The sequence below is a fragment of the Pinus tabuliformis genome, chromosome J (genome assembly GCF_031772625.1).
Source record: "Pinus tabuliformis cultivar Carrire ecotype Pingquan chromosome J, CPIR1, whole genome shotgun sequence".
Lineage (NCBI taxonomy): Eukaryota > Viridiplantae > Streptophyta > Pinopsida > Pinales > Pinaceae > Pinus > Pinus tabuliformis.
Window position 1 is genome coordinate 1,063,640,922 of NC_142295.1, and position 13,000 is coordinate 1,063,653,921.

The 13,000-nt window shown below is 36.2% G+C and overlaps 1 long non-coding RNA gene across 1 annotated transcript; it reads right to left on the minus strand.

Annotated features, from left to right (window-relative positions):
• Window positions 1-1,423: 1,423 nt before the first annotated feature.
• LOC149230629 (uncharacterized) lies at window positions 1,424-3,509 on the minus strand. The gene is made up of 2 exons (XR_016247388.1): window positions 3,157-3,509; window positions 1,424-1,717 (listed from the first exon to the last, which is right to left on the minus strand). It is a non-coding gene; the product is annotated as an uncharacterized LOC149230629 (long non-coding RNA).
• Between the last annotated feature and the right edge of the window lie 9,491 nt (window positions 3,510-13,000).

Genomic DNA, 13,000 nt, shown 5'->3' on the forward strand with positions numbered 1-13,000 from the left:
CATGCCCGGTTTCTCTGGCTTTCTGTGGTTAAACAACCAAGTAACATGGATTCAGATGATCTAATTTAAAAAACCAAGAAACCGCCTCACCATGGATGCACAGAATTTAATTTTAAAAACCAAGAACATGGATGCACAGGATTTAATTTAAAAAACCAAGAAACTGCCTCACCAACCATGTATGCAGAGGATTTAATTTAAAAAACCAAGAAACTGCAGGATCTGCAGAATAAAACGCTACCAGTGGCCATTATTCGACGATGGCCACCGCCCAGATCCAACCATGATATGGGCATGCCCTGTTTCTTTCCATTTAGTCGCAAAGTAGGGATCTATATTGCCGCCTCTCGCCAAGGATGCTGAAGATATAATTTAAAAAACCAATTAACAGTGAACATCTCAGTTTATTTACAGGAATCGAGCTATGCCAATGAAATTTCTAAACTCAAATTGATTCCGCTCTCATTTAACTGATCTTGTTTGCGACCCACAACCCATAATCAGAGTGATCAATCCATACAGAGAGTTTGAAAATAAATTTACAGGAATGCCTCATTTGCCTGTCATCGAGTCTGATGCCACATTTAACTGTGATCCCTGGGCAGAATTGTCTTGATTCAATAACAATTGATGTGTTACCTCTGCCTCTCAGGGAACACAAACATGCCTCTGCCTCCACCTCTCAGAGAATACCACACCACCCAGACAGAGAGACACACCAAACAAATGACAAAAACAGACATAACAATAGACACCAGACCACATTCATGGACACACAACATATGGAGCTCCAAACGCACGAGACGCACAAGACTAGACCACACAATGCAGGAAACTCTGAGAGGAGGAGGAGGCAGGGGTTAAATTTGACGGGTGACCCTACCCGTCAAGGAATTTTTTTATGACGTTTTTATTTTTAAACTGCCATCATATGACTTTTAAAATTTATTTGTACAAGTTTCATCTAATTTCAAATTGTACTCATAATTGTTCAAATTTTTCATTTTTTGTTGTACAATTCGGCTCAAGTCTCATTGCTACACTTTGTTTTGACACCTGCTGATCAAATTTTTCTGCAAATTTTCCAGATTGTTCAAATGTTCTGAGTTTTTTTGTTTAAAATGGAAACACTGATAAAATAGATGGGAAATATATATATAATTCACCTTATTAATAAAAAATAGAAAAATAATAAATCTACAACACTTCCATGCTTCTTACATTTTTAAAAAATGATAAGCCTAAATATACCTCTTACAAAGAAAAATTTGAATACCTTAAATAAATAACAATTATTTAAGAACGGCATATATATAATATTTTCTAATTTAATACATATAAAAAATAAAAATATTATAAAAAATAAACAAAATAAAATTTAAATCATTTAGTTTACCAACAAACCACCACAAAAATGTCTACATTGCTGTTTAAAACATCTTTTGAAATAATTGAGATCAAAATTCTGAATAAAGTTTTCTCTATATTCTTTATATTATCTCTTAGACCTTCAAATGCTTTCTGAGCAAACAAATAAAACTGATATTTTATAAATGCAAAGTTACTCTCCAGTAAAGGATCTTGAAATTACCAGTGGCTCTGAGTCTGCGGTTCTTGTATATTGTCACAGTCATTGTACTCGCCATGCCCACTGCTCCGATTTGTTCTGAAATGTTGGAATCGTTTTCTACTTGAGTATCCACTACATTAAGAAACCCTGCAGCAAGGTCCCAAAGCTTGTTTCAATTGAATTATAGAATTTATACATTTGATTTAAGATTTTTGTGATTTATATTAAATTTTGATAATAAAAAAATTATTAGTCACATTACAAATTGTTTTATTAAATTACAAATTCTATAACCTGGATTTTAGATTTTTATAATTTATATTGATTTTAATAGTCTTTCAAATTAACCAACAACTTATAATATAATTAATCTGAAAAACTTTATAAAAACCCTATATTTCATATTTAACATGGATAATCATTAAATGCAGAATCCAGATTACTCAAGTGAAATTACAGAAAGGCTGAATTTGTTATTCCCTGTGAACGTACAGTGAAATCACTGCTAAATCACTACCATCAAATTTCAATTGAATACTTTCAAGACACTCTGGCATTTGCTCAGCTTGCATAAGGTAATTTCTCAAACTACTCGGCCTTTGGTTAACAGTGGATCTCAAATAAAAAAAACAGAAGATGGATACATCTTAACCTGGATAACCACTCATGGGATTCAAAAAAAACCCTCTGATTTTGCACTTTCAAATACTACTTATTAAACATGAGCTATCAAGGAGATCAACCCAGCTCAGCACATGACAGAATGCAGAGCACCTCTACCACTCAGGTAGGATATCATTTTTTTTTGTTATTATTAATCAGAATGAGTATTTTAGGAGAATCTGTAATTTCGTATGGCATTAAAGTTATCCAGGAAAAAAACCCAATTCCTTCACAATAAATATAAATATTCAGGCTTTCGACTATAAATCGCCCGTGAATGAGAAGCCAAAGAAATAAAACAAAAGGCAAATAAGATCAACATTTCAGCTAGCAATGCACCACACTATTGAACTTACTAGGGACCTCTGATATAAGAAAATAAAATATTGAATTTTATACAAAATTCAGTATGAAATTTTTTCAGTGTTGGTCCAAACAAAAGCACCTTTCTAGCAATAATAAGAATTCCTCCTTAATATCTTATAACACAGAGACTTAGCAGTAAAGACAGGTACAATAATCGAAACGAAAGTAATAGAATTAGCAGGAGGAATATCTTATAATACACAAAATTAGCACTAGAGACAGCTACAAAAATCGAAACGAAATTAAAAAAATATATATATGTTAGGCAGTTTTACCAAAACAAGTTCTCATTTTATGCTGTGAAAATCTGCATTTTGAATGAAAATTAGAAGGAAAAAAAAAACGCATTTAAATGAAACATCAAGAATGAGCTAGAAACGCGCTGCAAAGAAAATATAATCCAACAATACACACTGTTAACAGATAATTCGTCCATGCACCATATCATCCAGCCAGAAAATTAAATAAGCAGAACGCAATTCCAAACCAGTGTCTTTGAAATGAATAACGCAGAAGAAAGAATAAAACAAAACGTCATAGATTCGCCAAAATCTAACCTGAAAGAAGCCGGATCAACGCCGAATTCCGTCCGATATACTTTAGATATCGCCGTCTTGAGCCTAAACCGTCTATACCACAGACAACCTCCGTTATTTGCTAAAAGCAGCCACACTCCGTCGATCTTTGAGGTCGAAAGCACAGAAATCTTTGAGGTCGAAATAAAGAGGAAGAAAAGGGGAATTTCAGATGCACAGTTTCTCCGCTTTGGGAGCTAAGAATGCAGAGAAATGCGCAGGATTGCTCCTTCTATAGGCGATTAAATATCCAAAAAGATGACAGAGGAGGGCGGCAAGCAATGGATCGAGACCAGTCGGAAGCAACCTGTGGACAAGGACTCTTCCTTGCAAGTCTGTAACTTGTTACTTAAGTTTCCTGTTTCCATATCTTTCCATATCTTGGACACGCGGGCCACGGTAGTCTGGTACTTGGTATTTGGTAATTTTACAGTAAATGCTCCAGCGATCAGACGATCCTAATAAAATCAAGACCCCACAAAATTTATTTCCATTCGTGAAAGTTGGTGGACGGCGGACGCATTTGTAGTCTCTGGGTAACGGAAGTTGCAATGTTAAATATATATAACAATTATTAAAAAAAACTTAAAACTTTTCATTTGACGCATATATTTGAAATTAAAACGTATTTTACGTGTAAAAAACCTAAAAACGGGCATACGGGCGTCAAATTTAACCCCTGGGAGGAGAAGAGGGTCTGCAATGCCAATGCCAATATGAATTCCGAAAATTGAGTTGAATTAAAGTAATCAACATCCTTGACCGTTGCGATAACTTGTTCGATAAGTAAGGTCACTTATCTCTCGCACTTTGCTATCACCAATTTTACTAGAGCGGAGGGCTGGGATTGGTTATTTCTTACATGTTGATGCCAATTCTGTTTGCAACAGATGGCTCGGATTATCTATTAGATGATGTCAATTTTGTTTGCAACAGACGGCTCAGATTAACTGTTGGATGTGGAAAGATGCTGCAGCTTTTTTCACAGCTGCATAACAAAAGCACAATCCATGTCATTGAAGCAAAAATAGTAATAAAAGCACAATCCATGTCATCTAATTAAAAATAGTAAAAATAATAATAAAAGCACAATTTATGTCATTCAAATAAAATTAGTAATAAAATTATCTAATCAAAAATAGAATCTAATTTTAAAATAAATTGAAGCAATACTCACAAGTTCAAAATGTTTGATATGTTCTAGTGCTCATCGTTGTCAGTGTTCATCTACTTGCTTTATAGTGCTCACACTTTTGCATGCAGATGTCTTTCTGAACACCGAGTCCAACTCCAATCCTCAACTTACTTCATACCATGCCCTAGTTAGCATCTTCTTCACGGTTCACCTCCTGCTATGGATATGAAGGTCATATTTTTTGCACAAGTGCTTCTGCAACAAATGATTAGCTTCATCTTATTAGGAGGAAATTATATAACTGAACATCATGCCCCTACAACTATTCCATCCACTCTCATTTCAACATCCATTCTTCTAGTATCCAATAAAGTTATTCATGTCACCTCTGTTCCTACAAATGATGATGTCTTTCACTAGAAAGAGTGTACAATCAATAAAAATTAGGGACAATTTATTTTCATCATGCCAAAACCCATCATACTTTGTCCGTAGTTCCTATTGGATTTAGTCCAAAATGTGATATATTTGTGTGTTATTTATTTTGTACTTTATGTCTTTTAGTTTATCTACCTTGTCTTGAATATTTCATTGGTGACTCTGTCAAACATGCTCACTCATCGAGCTTTGTATCACATATTGTAACCCTTGGAGACCTGGTTAAGTATGATCACTCCCCACCATTTTTTCACAAATATAACCACATAAAACAATAGTGTACACCATGTATGATTTGATGTTCTCCTTTTGGTAATTTCATTCTTCTTTCTTCTGTAAATATGTACAATGCAGCGTACCTATACTCATATCAAATGGAAATAGAGGAAAATGTAGAAGGAAAATCCAAATTGACAAACCTTTCCATCTTTTGAAGTTTGTGAGTGATGTAGTATCTATTATAGATGGCTTTGTGATCTTGCACATAAGGTCTACCAAGGATTTTGCATGTGCTCTACATTGCATCCATATTATGGCTTTAAACCTTCCACAATTATAAGTTGTAAGACCTCGACAATTATTGTGAACACCATTGTGTACTTGTCTTCCTTAACATAGGATTAGTTGGGAACTAATGTTTCCCACCTTCGAGTGTTGCTAATGGTCAATTCGTAACCTTCTATTTGTTAAACTACTCACATTTTTATAATCTATGAAACAACTAGGTAGTTGGTAACAACTTGAAGCATGTTAAGATGAGCTTGTGTTAACACCGGTGGACGTATACCTACACACCATGTCTCAAAAGCACAAGTTGTTTCCTTTACCCCTTTGCTCAACTAGCAAAATTTTCTTCTCATGTTCCTTTCATCTTTTCACAAAGATATCTACTACTTTTGCTACGAAATTAGTTTGCAATAACAATGATTGTCTTCCTACTCCACTTTTAATGCTTTTTTGTGGGCTTCTATAATTGGTTCTTTCCTTTGCCACATTTTCTCAAAATGTCGTTTACTAGTTTCTTAATGGCAAAAGCCCATATATCCAAATGTAATCTCTGATATCTCAACACCTATATGTTGATGAATTAATAAAGACACAGAATGCAGGAAACTCTAAGAGGAGGAGGAGGATGGGCACTGCAATGCTAATGCCAATGCCAATATGAAGTCAAAAATTGAATCGAATTAAAGCAATAAAGATCCTTGACTGTTGAGATAACCTATTTGATAAGTAGTGCCAATTATCTCTCGCACTTTTCTATCACAAACTGCCAAGTTGTTTCCTTTACCCCTTTGCTCAACTAGCAAAATTTTCTTCTCATGTTCCTTTCATCTTTTCACAAAGATATCTACTACTTTTGCTACGAAATTAGTTTGCAATAACAATGATTGTCTTCCTACTCCACTTTTAATGCTTTTTTGTGGGCTTCTATAATTGGTTCTTTCCTTTGCCACATTTTCTCAAAATGTCGTTTACTAGTTTCTTAATGGCAAAAGCCCATATATCCAAATGTAATCTCTGATATCTCAACACCTATATGTTGATGAATTAATAAAGACACAGAATGCAGGAAACTCTAAGAGGAGGAGGAGGATGGGCACTGCAATGCTAATTCCAATGCCAATATGAAGTCAAAAATTGAATCGAATTAAAGCAATAAAGATCCTTGACTGTTGAGATAACCTATTTGATAAGTAGTGCCAATTATCTCTCGCACTTTTCTATCACAAACTGCCAATTTTATTAAGAGCGGAGGGTTGGGATTACTGCGCTAGTTCTCTTCATCTCTTAGATGTTGATGCCAATTATGTTTGAAAACGAGGGCTTGGATTGCACAATGTGGAATGATGCTCCAATGTTTATAGATAGACAACAAAAGCTACGACTAGACAACCAAAGCACAATCCATGTCATCGAAGCAAAAATAGAATCCACTATAGTGTTGGTTAATTTTTTTAAAATAGAAGCATGTAGATATAGAAGAAGGGATAAAGCCCCTTTTCAAGTTAATGTAATATTTAGGCTTGTAAGTGATTTATTTAGATAATGTGAGATGTTTGTAAATGCTCTCAAATAAATGAGAACATGAGTGGGCAATAATGACAAAAGAGTCTAAAGTCAATTAGAACTCTTTAAGCAGTTCCATGATTCAAGGAACTAAGGAGAGCTCTTAGGAATTAAATGAAGATTAGAATTGGATGTAGAGGATAGAGGATTTAGGAGTTAGTTTAGTAGATTTAGGAGTCGAACCAGGATTAGTTCAACGAACCTGTCTGGTACAAATGTAAGCCTACGGGCAGAGTGCAAGAGGAGGCCACTAATAATTGAAGTTCAGGCCTGTGCAAGACACAGAGTCTCGGATGTAATCATTTGTATATATATATATATATATATATATATATATATGCAAAGGTTTATTCCTGACTGTGTCAGTGTGTGTGAAACGTGTATTTCCTAAATGAATTACTTGTGAATTCGTAGGTTCTGTGACACGGTTGTAGGAAGAATTTTGAAGGACGCGCAGAGGAGCAGAATGATTCAGAGGAATCATAAGGGATCTTAGAATCCAATTGAGGAAACAGAATGGAGCTTTGGAGAGATAGCAAAGTAAGAATTCACTGAGGAGTTAAGCTCAAAGGAGTTGAGCAACGGAAGCGGAAGATCATAACCTTTTGAAGAAAAATCCGAACCATAGAGAAATGCTAAGGAAACAACGTAAATTCTTAGTAAAAAGGAAGAATGGTGAAGTGCGGCTTCAATACACAGGGGTCATTGTATCGATATGATCAACAGACAGGATCATATTGCGGAGACAGAGGAAATTAATATCGCATCGGCGGGTTTACATATGGGAGCGGTATTTCGGGCGAGCGAGGAGTGGTAAGTGGTATTGAGCGCCGAGCACCCGATTCCAGTCACCATTCAACACGTAGCACAAAGGTGGTGAGGAGAAACCGCTTTATCGGGCAGTCACACCCCTTGCATGTTGTCTTTCCGAAGTCATCGTCGACTGTTGGATCTACTAAGTGTAGATCAATGGCGAAGGACTGTCAGGTAACTTTTCATCGAGAAAGGATATCGACCGTTGGATCAAGAACCGATCAACGGTCGCGATCTAATCGCAAATCGGTAATCGGAGGAGTTAAGGACTGGCAGGTGATGGATAGGCAAATGAGCGATATAGCGATACTTCGATAGCCGATAAGCGAAGATCAGAGATTTGAATGATCGGCACAGCGCTATGGAGAGGTCTGAAAGAGCGGACCCAACGAATATATAGATCCAAGTGAATTGTTTCTGAAGTCCAAACAAAGGGTTTGGAGTGGAGAAACCATGTGTTTCTATGCATTACTGCGTATTTCGATAAAGTGGTTGTGTGAGTCTTTTAAGGCTTAAGCGTTGTTCAAACGCTTCCAATAGTCGCATATCAGATGGAAAGGGTGATGATATATATGTGTGTGTGTGTGTGTGTGTCTGTGGTGTGCCCACGGAGGAGCGATCCCCGATTGCGATAAAGGTAACCTTGGGATCTGTGAAGAGATCTTACCGAACCGGAAAAGGTATGTTTTGCGATGTTTTCCTTTGTAAATGGTTTATAAAAGAAAAGAGCGTTTATGCATTAAAATATATGTAACCAATAGTTAAAGATGGAAGGTTATATATATATGTGTGTGTGTGTGATTAAGGGGTAACGAAGGTTATGAAAGGGGTTTAAAGTCCCTATAAGAAGGATTTGAATGAAAGGTCGGAAATAAAGGTTAATGAGGGTTTAAGTAGGGTGATTAATTTCCGATAGAAAGGAAAAGGTGGCTTAATGTTTAGACTTTGTTAAGTCTATGAATCATTCCGCATAAGACTAAAAGAGGGCCTTAACCATTTATAGTTGAAGATTTGACTCCTTTGAGATTTAAATACCTAGGACAAATGTGTGGATGCATTTTACATGTATACTATGGGTATAAGCGGGGATAACCCTACGTCATTAGTGGTATCAGAGCCAGGTTATAATCAGAGTAGATTGTAGCAGTTTCAGCAGAGGCTTGGAGTAGACGGGAATAGAGGATTCCTTGAAGAAAAGTGAGAGCAGGATTGCTTAGTACAAGTTCTGAAGGAAAGAGGACTTGGAGACCAAACTGAGGACAATCCATTCAAAGTGTAGAAGAATGGAAGAACAAGATCATACATAGATCTTGGAGGTAATATAGTTTGTTTTGTTTCAAATTGAAATTGAAGATTGTGGTTGCAGATGAAGCATCTCAGCAAAGTACAGCAAGAGGAGTTGTGAGAGGAGAACCAGATGTGTTCTTGAAGGCAAAGTAAGGAAAACACTCTGAATGAGAAGTGACAGTGAACCTGAAGAATCCAACAAGAGGTTTGATAGAGAGAGAGGACAGCTGAAGTGTTCTCAAGAGATTGCAGAAGCCTAGAAGGAGCAAAGGTGTTTCTCAAGAAGAGGTTCCAGACAGAGGACTATGCTTACCAAAAGACTAAGTGAGGAGAGCTTAGTGAGGTAATATTGCAACGAGGAGGACTAGTTGTTGCAAAGGCTTGTTGCAGATGAGTGAGGAGCTCATGAAGAAAGCGGAGAAGAAGATGACTACTGATAGTCGTAATAGAGGTGTAGAGAGAAGCCACAACAGAAGAAAGATGAAGAAAGAGAATGTCAAGACAAATGGAAAGAGGAAGAGTCAAGAAGAAATTGACCAGGAAATTGTAGAGTTAAAAGCTCAACTCGATGCACTAAGGAGGATACTATAGGAAAGCTAGAGACAAGGTTGGGTATTAAGGAAGAAGCCAGTGGAATGGCATGAAATGTAGAGAAGGCTACAATGAAAGCAAGTAAAGTGGCTGAGGGAAAAACTCAAGGAAGTTGAGTTGGAAATGGAAGAGTACATTTGTGAACCAGAATAGGGAGAAATTCTGGGAGAAAGTGAAGACTACGCTGAAGATAAAGAATGGGGATTAAGTGAAGATCTCATGGACTATTGGGATAGTTCAAAACAACATGAGAAGAAACTGACTAAAGATGAAGACTTGAAGACTGAAACTTCAAGTGAGACCAAAAGGTCTGATGAATTTAAATCTGACAATTTGTGTATGTTTGCAGGTGAAACATGTAAAGAAGGACAATTTGTTGATATTGTCATAAAGAAGAAAGAAGACAAGCAGAATCTAAATTCTGTTCTGGAAGGAGATGAGATAGATAGGTATCAAATACAGTTGGGGAAAGATATCAAGCAACCAAGTGAAGGGCTTGAAGATATTGAAGAGGAGACCACCGAAGAATTTTTGAGTCATAAAGAGAACTTGGAACAGCAAGGAGATACAGTGGTTGAAGCATCCAGTGAGACCACAGGGTATTATGTGTTTAAAACTGATAGTTTGTGTATGATGGCAGGTATTGCAGGAGAAAAGCAACCTTTTGAAGATATCTTCAGAGGAGATGAAGATCTAGAAGTAAAAGGCGACAAAGAAAACTTCTCAGAAGAAGAAGAATTTGACTGCATACAAAAGGAAAAGTCTATGGATGAGTTTATAAAAGTTGTCATAGAGATGAGGAATCGGGATCTTATTTTGATGAAGAATGAAGGAATATTGTCTCAGAAAGGTAATCAAATGAGTTTGATTAATGTTATTGATGAAAAACAAATACAAGAGAATGTTAATGTAGATGGTGAGACAAGGATAGCTCTTGGAGGAGGTAAGCAACAAGAGATTAAAGGCAAACTTGGAGAAGAGACTATGTTAGTTGAAAACATAGTAAAGGATCATCAATTCACCGTGATGATAGGCACAGTGGAAATAGCCATGGAAGTTGTTGAGACAGACATTAAGAAAGAAGGACATCTACTAAAAGATGTTAATAAAGAAGGAACCTATGCAAAGAATTTAACCTTGGGAGAAGTAACACTAACAAAGGAGTGGTTTGCAGAGGATGAACAATCTTTTGAAGTTGTCAGGAGTTTGTAAGAGTATCTTTCATAAGATAAAAACTCTGAAGTAAAGGAGGATGGAGAATGTCTCTTAAATGAGAGAAGCAGTTATTTATTGTAGCAGAAATAACTTAATAATGCATTGATATTTGAAACTATGACAACACCGGAAGAATTTCTTGTGAAAGAAGGAGATGAAATTTAGTTTGAAGAGTTGATATGTGAAGCAACAGTTGAGACTATTGAACCTTATGATTTCCAAACTAATAATTTGTGTATAAATACAAGAAACATAAGTGATGATGAAATACTTATGAAGTGCCACAAAGAGATTGCATTGCTCGAATATTTGTTGAGAAATTCAGAGTATGACAGTGTGATTACAAAGGAAGGAGTTCACTATGGTGGACAAGAGAAAGAAGACATCATTAGAGCATATGATGTGGAAGGAAGACTAGTTGATAGTCTCATGAGTTCTTTTGAGAATTCAACACAACATATTGATGTGCTGACAGAGGAGAAAGAAACAGAGCAGTAAACTGAATTGTTGCCAAAGGAAGATAAGGCACAGAAGCCTTATGTTTTTTAATTTAACAAGTGTTTTGTGAGTGTAGGTTTTGTTGCAGATGCTGAAGGAAATTTGGCACAGATGAGTAGCCAAATAAAGATGAAAGAAGAAGATTTTGTGGAAGATTTTAATCCATGGAACAAAGATGTTCAATTGCTGGAGTGAATGTTGAGAAGTCATGATTCAGTACAGACAGAAACAATCATGAAAGAGGGTAAAGGTGAAAGGGAGGCATTCAGCATAGTAAGCAAAGAAAAAGTTGGAACAAGAGAAAAACAAGAAGAAAAAGTAAACCATCAGCTACAAAGTGGAAGTAACCAGCAGCAGATTGAAGAATTAGTCGACAGCAACAACAACCTGAAGCAAAGAGAAAGAGGAAGAAGTAAATGGCATAATATGGACCATCCCAAATATATATTAGAGTTAGAGATTGAAGAGTTACGGTAGCTGATGATGAAGCAGTCCAAATGGAGGAAAATGGTAGCAGAAGGAAGCATGATCAATCAGAGTTTGAACCTAATTGACAAGAAGAAGAAAATGAAGTAGAAGACAACAGATATACAGTAGCAACAAAGGTACAAGGCGTTTGGGTATTTACAGAACAAAGTATGGGATCTAGGAAGACAAAGACTAGAAGACACATGATTAGGAGATCATGAATATTTTCTACTTTGGGAGTCTGATGCAAGAGCGTTCAACCCAAGAGAAAATCATTGTAATTAAGTAGACATAGGGGGGTAATGTGTTTTAGGAAAATTAGTTTCCTAAGTCTCAAGTTAATGTAATATTTAGGATTTTAAGTGATTTAATTAGATAATGTGAGATGTTTGTAAATGCTCTCAAATAAATGGGAACATGAGTGGGAAATAATGACAAAAGAGTCTAAACTCAATTAGAACTCTTTAAGCAGTTCCATGATTCGAGGAACTAAGGAGAGCTCTTAAGAATTAAATGAAAAATAGAAGTGGACGTAGAGGATAGAGGATTTAGGAGTTGAACCAGGATTAATTCAATGAACCTTTCTGGTATAAATGTAAGCCTACGGGCAGAGTGCAAAACACAGAGTCTCGGATGCAATCATTTGTTTTATATATATATATATATATATATATATATATATATATATATACAGAGGTTTATTCCTAACTGTGTTAGTGTGTGTGAAACGAGTATTTCCTGAATGAATTACTTATGAATTCATAGGTTTTGTGACAGGGTTGCAGGCAGAATTCTGAAGGACGCGCAGAGGAGAAAAATGATTCAGAGGAATCATAAGGGATCTTAGAATCCAATTGAGGAAACTGAGTGGAGCTCCGGAGAGATAGCGAAGTAAGAATTCGCTGAGGAGTTAAGCTCAGAGGAGTTGAGCAGTGGAAGCGGAAGATCATAACCTTTTGAAGAAAAACCTGAACCATAGAGAAACGCTGAGGAAACAGCATAAATTCTTAGTAAAAAGGAAGAACAGCGAAGTGAGTCTTCAATACACAGGGTTCATTGGATCGATATGATCAACGGATAGGATCATATCGTGGAGACAGAGGAAATTAATATCACATCAGCGGGTTTACATATAGGAGTGGTATTTCGGACGAGCATGGAGTGGTAAGTGGTATTGAGGGCCGAGCACCCGATTCCACTCACCATTCAAACCTGTGCCAAACCTGTGTCATAATGCCAACATTAAGATGTTATAATTATCTATATTGATGCATTATTTGATACTTTTAATTTACAATCTATTAAACTAAA